Source organism: Lactuca serriola, chromosome 9 (genome assembly GCF_051521515.1).
Source record: "Lactuca serriola cultivar US96UC23 chromosome 9, Lser_US96UC23_V15, whole genome shotgun sequence".
In the NCBI taxonomy this organism is placed as follows: Eukaryota; Viridiplantae; Streptophyta; class Magnoliopsida; order Asterales; family Asteraceae; genus Lactuca; species Lactuca serriola.
In genome coordinates, this window is record NC_136416.1 from 173572120 (window position 1) to 173582251 (window position 10132).

Consider the following 10132-nt stretch of genomic DNA (forward strand, 5'->3'; position numbering starts at 1 on the left):
TGTAGCATTCCTTGGATTCTTTTTGATCACCCGTGATCTTTACTATCCTCCATGGAGTGGGCCTTTTGACACATTGATGGTATAGCGAGGGGACAACCTTCATATTGTGGATCCATGGTCTACGTAGTATAACATTATAGGAGGATAATGTATCAATTACACAAAAGCGTTGCATAGAGTTTACCCTCTCTATGTAAATAAGTAGCTTTATCTCGCCGACAATATGTTTTATTTTGCCATTGAATCCGATCAGCACTGAGGATCTTTTGACTATTTTGGCTTCAGGGATGTTCATCTTTTTCAGAGCATCCAAGAGGATGATGTTGACTGAGGATCCTCCATCACCAAGGATACTTATCACAAAATGGTTGGCAATGTAAAGTGTGATCAACAAGCCATTATGTTGAGGATCCTGGACGTCTATTCTATCTGTTTTGTCGAAGGTGATTTCCTTCTCGTTTGTGATCGATGTGTTTTTTCATGGCCTTTCTTCTTTCTCCATCTTCGACACCTTAGCATGTCGTTTTGCTGCAAAATAAGAGGGGCCACAAATGTCAGATCCTTTAGAGATTAGATTGATTACCTTTTCATCCGCATGAGGGGACCTATTTTTTAGGATCTTATGAGGATCCTAATCCTTTTCTTCTTCTAATGATCTCCTTGAGGTATCCTTTGTTGAGTAGGTAACTAATCTCTTTTCTTAGGGCTATGCAATATTCCGTAATTTGACCAAAGTCCTCATGGTATACACACCATTTGGACTTGTCTTTTCAGGTGGTGGATTTTCTCCCTTCCTTGGCCATCTCATTCTGTCGCGAAGATCCTGCATAACAAATATTAAACCTGAAATATCCACATAGAAATAATAGTCAGTAATTTTAGGAAATTCTTCTTCCTCCCCTTCATCTTCAAGGGCATTAGCCTTATGTTGATCAGGTTTGGAATAAGGTTTAGAATTATAGGATCTATGGGCCGAGGAGTCGGCCCTTTTATTGGGATTATCATATGATTTTGGTGGGTTGCTCTTCTTTTGGATCTCCTTATCTTCTTCGAGCCTTATGAGGCTTAGGACTCTTTTCCTTACTTCGTATATTCTTTTTCATGGAGTCATTACAAGGTCTTCGTAGAGAGGGGAGTCTTTCTTCAAACCGATTTTGAAGGCTTCTACGACAGTTGCCATATTGATGTTGGGGATACTCAGAGCTTCCATGCTAAATTTGTTTACGAAAATCCTAAAGGATTCCTTAGGATCCTAAACCACTCGACAGAGAACACTAGTGATCTTCTCAAATTTTTTGCTACAAGAAAATTGGTTGTTAAAAATATTAAGTAAATGTACAAACAAAGTGATAGAACATGGAGGAATGTTTAGTAGCCATTTCAAAGTTAATCCTGTGAGGGTTGAACCAAAACCCTTGCACATGAAAGCTTCTTTCAAGTGTGTGGGAATGGGGATGATCCATTCTTTCAAGTGTGAGGGTTTGTTAGTATCATCTTGTTTCTCTTAATATTTTTGTTGTATCACCAATCTTTTCTTGTCATTTTAGTAAATACTCATGTTGGTTTGACTATTTCCTTCTATTTTGTGCAACATCACTGTTTGGTATGACAAAATTGATCTGTGGTGTTTAGGTCCCTACCAATATCTTGACATATTCCAAAATCCAAATTGATAAAATGAATGATCTTGATTCCAAAATCATAAGAAACTGGACTAATTTTGTTGTTATTTAGTATTCAAGAGGTAGAAACTGGAACAAAACATAGCCATTGGTTATAATACATAGTTTTTATGTAGTAAAGACAATAGTAATCCAACATTTCACTAAAAAACTGCATTAAGAGTCAAGACAATTACCATATGGCTATGAACATTCTTTAAGACATTTTGTCGAACTGTTGGGGTGTACTATTACCAAATAAGGTTTCCAAAGCCATTAAGAGAATTTAAGACCTACCACAATAAGAAAAGAGTCAATCCGTTTTCAACATAATATGTGTTTGATTGTAAACTGGTTAATCTCATTGTTAAATGCAACCACTAGAAATTACCCAAACTCAGTAAGTTGCAACAAAACGAATATGTTTTGAAACCTAGTGGATTCAGTAAATAGAGGAACAATGAAGTAATAAATTGTTAGAAATAAATCCAAGATGATGAATGCGGAATATCAAGAACAATCAAGAATCAATCGCCATCATATGCAACTAATCAGATAAAGGTTTTGTGTATATTGATATGGATCTGAACGTACAAAGAAAACCCTAATATGGAAAAAGCTTCCATCAAAGCTAACCTAATGATTATTTATAGGGAACTTAAAATAATTACCAAAAATATAAAACCCTAAAAAGGCTTCCCTAAATAACCAAACATGCCAAATCAGTTTCAATATCTCAAATACTAAACAATCTCCGCCTAGATGTTGAAACTAATGAAGATCACGATTTTCGATCTTCTTAGCATTTCTCCCCTTAAATTGTGCGACTCATCAGCACATGGGATCTTCAAAGCGAGAGAAATAAATATCATTTTCCAAATGCGAACCCCCCTTGAATAATCATCACTCCCCCTTGAATCTTCAACAAATACCATGGAGAGAATCCGGAAAGTTAAGAAGAATCACCAACAATCTTCGCTATCTCATAGAGTAAGTCATATAACATGCTCTGTCATAAAGAGCGAGTTTGCCAAAATAGATCTTCAAAACCCATCAGATTTGATGAAATAAATCCTTGTTGAATATGCACGATTCCTAAAAATTAAAACTAGAAAAATAATATATATATATATATATATATATATATATATATATATATATATATATATATATATATATATATATATATATGAAATAATTTTGTATTTTTTGAAATTTAAATTTAGACAAAGAGAATAGAGTAAGAGGAAATTTATTTAGAAGGGTTTAAAAAGAATAAGACAAAAGAAAAGGATTAGAAATGAAAATATTTTTGTAAGAAGGATTAAAAGTAGCAAAAACCCAAGATATTGTGAAATATTGAGATATGGGGATAAATCTGTCAATATGCATAAACGCTGGGGACTGGAACTGAAAATATTATCATCTTCCTCGTTCAATCAAGAGAACGACGCATCTTTGACTTCTGAAAGTCAAAATTGTTAATACAAAATTTCGATAGCGATAGTTCGAAATCAGGTACCCATGAAATGCCGATCACCCCATCAAGATTCGATTGTGAGTACAAATTCCAACTTCAATTTCGTTTGTAACAGATTTGATTGAGATTTCTGTTCTTAACTTCCGATTTCAACAAGTTCAAATATCGAATGACTGTTCCGACGAACATCAAAATCCGAATCCGTTCTTGAAGCTTTGAAAGTCCGATTGCAAGTTAAAAAGAGCTGAATCCCGATTAACTCCAATTCCGATTCTGAATAATGACTCCGATTGATGTTTCGTTCCGATTCCCAGTTTCGGTTTCATCGACTAAACAATTTTGATGTTAGTTCCGAACCAATTGTAGTTCCGAACAAAGTCTAGAAGTCCCAATTGCAATATTTAATCACAGAACTCCGAATCGATTGCAACGTCCGAGCCTAGAACTCCGAACGACTTCGAGCGCTCGGAACGATTCGGAGATGAACGGTAAATTCCGAAACCAGGAACTCTGAATTCAATTTTGAGACTAGAAATTCCGATTCCGAGACCAAGGATTGCAAACTCCGATTCCAGAACTCGGAACGACTGCGAGCGTTCGGAGCGATTCAGAGATTGTTTTGAATGCGAGTCCCAATTTCGAACGCCAAACCTGCGAACCAGAAACAACTTACAAACAATGAATCTCCGAAGCAAAATCAGTTCCGGTTTGATTTTGAAATTCCGATTGATAGCATTTGAATCCGATTGCGATTTTGTTTTACAGCGTGAGACTTCCGATTGCAGGAAATAAATTAAGCCATTTTGACCATAGTTCCGATACGAACCCTTTTTGTTTTAATGAAATTGCAGTTTGTACCCAGAGTTCCGAAAGTGACCCATTTTTGTCTTTAATTACGAATTTAACCCTTTATTTCTTCAAAGTTCCGAAAATAACCCCTTTTTGTCAATAATTCTGAATGTAACCCTCCTGTTACATTACACTGACAACTTGCACCCCTTTTGCTGAAATGTGTCAGATTGCAACCCTCTTTTTGCAGAAAAAGTCACGTTTCACCAACTTTTCACCTTTTTGTCATTTTCAATCAAGAAAAATCAATATAAATTGATTTCTTCAACACAATTTCACCATTTTTATAGAAATTTCGTCAGCTTTTGTGCTTTTTTTGCTAAAGGTTTATGGAATCTTTTGGACCCATTTAAGATTCAAAATTGAAGTTGGTTTCTTGCACACTCATTTATTTTAGGAAAATCGATCATCTTCTGAAAATAATATCCGCTTTTTAGTTTGAAAACAAAAATTTCCAAAAATCTCATTGACCCAACTAAAAACCTTTTTCTTTTTTCTCCAACTTCTAACATATTCATCTAAACAAAAATTGAATTTTCTTTGAACATTCTTGACTTCGGTTTTCTGAACCTTTTCACATGTATGAGGGACTTGAACCTTGGGCATCCAAACCTTCTTCATTTTACTCTTGTTCTTATTCTTATTCTTTCTTTTCTGATTTCAAGGCTTTAGAAACAAATTTTGGATCTGAACAACCTCTTCACATTTCTGAATCCGAACATTTGAAGACTTTTGAACACAATCATTAAGAGTTTGGTAAATCTGCACATCTTGAATTATTGGCTTTCTGTAAGGAACCAATCATTCAAAAACATCACCAGAACTAGAAAAATCATCTGTTTGGGTTCCAATAGAACAAAACTTATTTATTTTCACTATTTCAGAAGACTTGATTTGTGATTCAATGTTTGAAACACCAGATTCGGAGTTAATGACTTCTGAATCACAAACCTTTGTATGAACATCTGACTCCCCCTCAACAAAAGCATCTAGAGTCACCTTTTCTTTAGAAACATGGAAATCATTATGAACTTCACCAAGAACACCAAGAACATCTTCTTTTCTCATAGAATATTCTTTTCTTTTTCTTTCTCTCATAGCATATTCTTTTCTTTTTCTTTCTAACTCGAACTACTGTTCATTTTTCAGTTCTAAATGTGCTTTAATAATACGAAATTGATTTATCAAAACTTCATCGTTTGCTAAGAAACAACTTCTATATTGATTACAAATTGTGAACTTTTCTATTTCCCCATCAACAAAGAGATTATACATCTCAATAGCATCTCGATCCACATATTGATTGTACGAACGCCAATATTTTCTTAATTCCAGACAAAAATTTGAATTAGTGATCTTTAATCGAAGATAAAAAAAACATAAGGAAAAAAAACAATGAGTTTGGTGAAACCATTAGATCTTTAACAAGTGACAAAACTTGAAGAGAGAGAAAGTAGATCTGATAAGATTTCTAGAGAGATAAAACGGATCTGAGATGGTTTTTAGAGAGATAAAGTAGATCTGAACACAAATATTAGAATGAACACGGTATTCTTCTTCTATTTCTCTTCCAGAACACGAATCAAGAACAAATTAATTGAAAGAATGGGTAGAAAATAACAGATCTAAGATAGGTTTTGTAACAAAACGAGATATTTCACTTTTTCTTTTCAGAAAACTTACAAAACTTGAAGAACAAGGTGAGATTCAAGAATTTTTTTTTTTTGCCAAATCTGATCGATTCTTGTAATAATTGTTGAGATCTACAAGAACCCACTCTGATACCACTTGTTAGAAATAAATCCGAGATGACGAATGCGGAACTTCAAGAACAATAAATAATCAATCACCATCATATGCAAGTAATCTGATAAAGGTTTTTTGTATATTTATATGGATATGAACGTACAAAGAAAACCTTAATATGGAAAAAGCTTCCATCAAAAGCTAACCTAATGATTAATTATAGGGAACATAAAATATTTACCAAAAATATAAAACCCTAAAAAGGCTTCCCTAAATAACTAAACATGCCAAATCAGTTCAATATCTCAAATACTCAACAAAATTAGATTTCGAGAGTTGCATACCATTAAGATCCACACCATTGAATCATCCAACAATCAATGAGGAGAAATTTTTATCGTCACAGATGGATGAATGCGTTCCGATAGCTAGAACACATACATGATGAAGAAGAAAGCGGAAGAGGAAATTGAAATCAAAATTAAGAAGAAAGAGTAGTCACTGTTCATCCAGTTTTGGAGAGGTTAGAAGTGAAACGTCGTTCGATAAGGATGGACTACCGATAGAAATGTACAAAAAAAACTTATTTATCTATTTGATGCACACTTCGTTGGTTCGCTCTCTTTTAAATAGTTCGTTGTTGAACTTTATTTTATATATATATATATATATATATATATATATATATATATATATATATATATAGAGGGCTAGGTTATAATGTGGATGAACCATTATTGTGCGGACGTGTGGATAATGCTATTCTATGAGAATTACGACGAGAATAAGTTGTTTAGTAATGCGGATACGTTCAACCTTACATAAATATCATCATTTTATGCATTCGCACTAATTTTTATTCATTTTTGTTCTCGCACATCGATTTTCACTCACTTTCATTCTGATAGGATACGACTCAATAAACATTCTGACAACATTTTGACAAAATGAGAATAATAATAAAAATCTATAATAACTTTATAGATGATTTAATTAGTGAAAATGTGTATTAATGACAATAGTTACGTAAGATTGAACATATTTATATTATCAAACAACATATTTTCTTTGTCATTCTCACAGAATAGCACTGTCCACATATCCGCACAATAGATGTCAATCCATATTTGAACCTAGCTCTCTCTCTCTCTCTCTCTCTCTCTCTCTGTCTATATATATATATATATATATATATATATATATATATATATATATATATATATATATATATATATATATATATAGAAAGCCTCAGAAAAACCCAATGTATTTTCATCAAATACTTAAAAAGACCACTATATTATTTTTTAGTGCACTAAAACCTTTAAATATTCAGAAATTCTTATTTAAGGTTTTCTGACCTCAGAAAAAACTAATATATTTTCATGAAAAGATTAAAAAAAAAACCATTATATTATTTTTTTTAGTGCATTTAAACCCTCGTATTTTTAATTTTTTTTTTAATCTAATGAATTGTAATAATCAAAACGTTGAGAATCGATTACCTAGCATTTTTGGTTATCTAGGATATACCAAACTTGATGCATTAAATGATACATTTAAAAAGTATAAAGATTTTAACGTACAAAAAAATAAAATAGTGGTTTTTTATAAACTTTGATGAAAATATATTGGGGTTTTATAAGGTTTTCCATATATATATATATATATATATATATATATATATATATATATATATATATATATATATATATATATATATATATATATAGGGAGTGGTTCAAATGAGAACCATAAAAGATTAAGAACCCCATTAGTTAGTAAATATTTAAATGATATTCTTATTAAACATGTGAAAATCCTATTTTTTTTTTCTCTTTTCAATACAAAAGGGCAAAATTGTAATTTTTGTAGTATAATATTTTCATTCTTATATGCTCTCATATTTGAACATACAACTTATATAAATTACAAGTTTATACAGTCCATTCTTAGTTTAATTCCCAAAATTCACAGCTTAATACAAACCATTTTATAATAACTCACAAACTTAAAAAAATCAAAATTTCGAAGTCTACTACTACCACCACCACACGTTGCCACCAACCACCTGTACCAGCATCGCAACAATTATTTTCTTCTAAATTAGATCTGTAAACAAAGCCATGCATTAATAACATAAATACCACATTCACAGTCTAATAAAACTATTTATTTCACTCATTTTGAATTTAATGCAAAAATATTATTAAAACTAATGTATTCTTACATACTTATACAACACAAAAAATAAATATATTCAGAAAAAAATTAACAAAAAAATTTATACATACATATTTTAAATTGTGAATTTAATATATTAAGTCGTGAATAAAATTTACATTATTTCAAAAGAAAACAAAAAAAAATATAAAATAATCACAGCTTATTGTCAATTCATTCACAACTTAATACAATCAACTCATAATTTAATACACAAAATTCACAGTTTAATATAGTCAATTCATAGTCTAAGAAGAAAATACACAGTTTAATGCTGTCAATTCACAGTTTACAATACAAAAGTCACAGCTTAATACACAAAAAGTATGCATCCATAACCATATTTTCAATTTAACACTCTTTATATAGTCAATTCAAAGTTTATACACAAAATTCATAGCTTAATACAAGTAACTTCATAGTTTCATACACATAATTCACAATTTAATCTAGTCAATTTACGGTTTAAAAAGAAAATTCACAGCTTAATATAGTTAATTCGTAGTTTAAAAAGAAAATTCAAAGTTTAATGCAATCAATTCATAGTTTAAAACACAAAAATGACAGCTTAGTACACTAAATTAACATTTTAATAAACAAAAAGTAGTATTCACATCCATATTATCAACTTAAAACACTTATTACAATTAATACACAATTTAATATAGAAAATTCACAAACTAGTATAATAAATTTAAAGTTTAATTCAAAAAAAATTATACATTCACAATTTAATAGCAGTTAAAACTAAGATTAACAAAATTATATTACAAATAAGAGATTAAAACATCAAATTCACAGATTAACAGAAAAAAAACCCAATATATATTAGAGATCTACAACAAATGCAAGTAGAAAAACATATTATCAACTTAAAACTTTTAACTCATAGTTAAATACAGAAAATTCACTGTTTAATACAAAAAAATATGCATTCAAAAGAATATTATCAACTTAAAAATTTAATACAATCAATTCACAGTTTAATACAATTAATTCATAGTTAAATATACAAAACTCACAGCCTAATATAGTCAATTTACAGTTTAAACAATAAATTCACAGCTTAATGCATTCAATTCGCAATTTTACACACAAATATCACAGCTAAATACACAAACTTCATATTTTAATATACAAAAAATATGCATTCACAACTTAATAACTTACCAAATTTCATTGAGGCATTTCATCAAACACCTTGTGTGCATCTTTTTATCAGAACTTCCTTTTGTAAACACAATCAATGTAAACACCATATACACACCAGATCTAACCTGAAAATGGACAAAAACATCATATCAGATGTCGATTTGGTGGTGTTTTGACCAAAAATAAGAGAAACAGAGATGAAAACGAGTAATAGAGGGGAAGGAGGCGACACATAACAGATCTGGAGGTGTAAATCATAGATTTCTAAGCGAAAATAAGAGGTATGTCGTCAAAGATCATAGATCTATAGTTGGAGATCATAGATCTATAAAGAATCAACATAAATCTGATGAAAACGAAAGCTTTTGGAGGTCGAAGAGACATATCAATGGTAGGTAGAGGTGGTGGTGCACCAAATCTGAACAATTTTGGTGGTGTTTCAAGGAGATTGAGAAAAAAAAAAGAAGGCGGATAGAGATATGTAACCGGAGCAACGTCATAAGAGTGGTTAGGTTGCTGTGATAGATGTTTCTTCTGCCGAAAGTAGGTGGTGGCAATGGTTAGTGGCGGCACCGAAGGTAGCAGGTGGTGGTGGAAAGTCACCAGAGGTAGGAGGGAGAGGAATAGATGTTTGGTGAGAGAGAGGGAGAATGAGCTTTTCCAGATCTGATGTTTTGATCTGGTATTTTAAATTTAATTGAAATAATGTGTTTGTGACAAAAATGCCTTTTATAAGCTAAAATTAGAGGTTCTTAAAGTTCTTATTATTTTTTGGTTCTCATTTGAACCTTTATATATATATATATATATATATATATATATATATATATATATATATATATATATATATATATATATATAAAAGGTCAAATAAAACCAGAGAATATTCTGCTAGACATGAAGATGAATTCTTAACAAATTATTTTGGGTGTCAACAAAAGATATTTTAAATTATAAGATAAATAGTAATTTTCAAATATTTTAAAGTGTTATTTTCGTTATTGTTTAGCCAAATAGTATA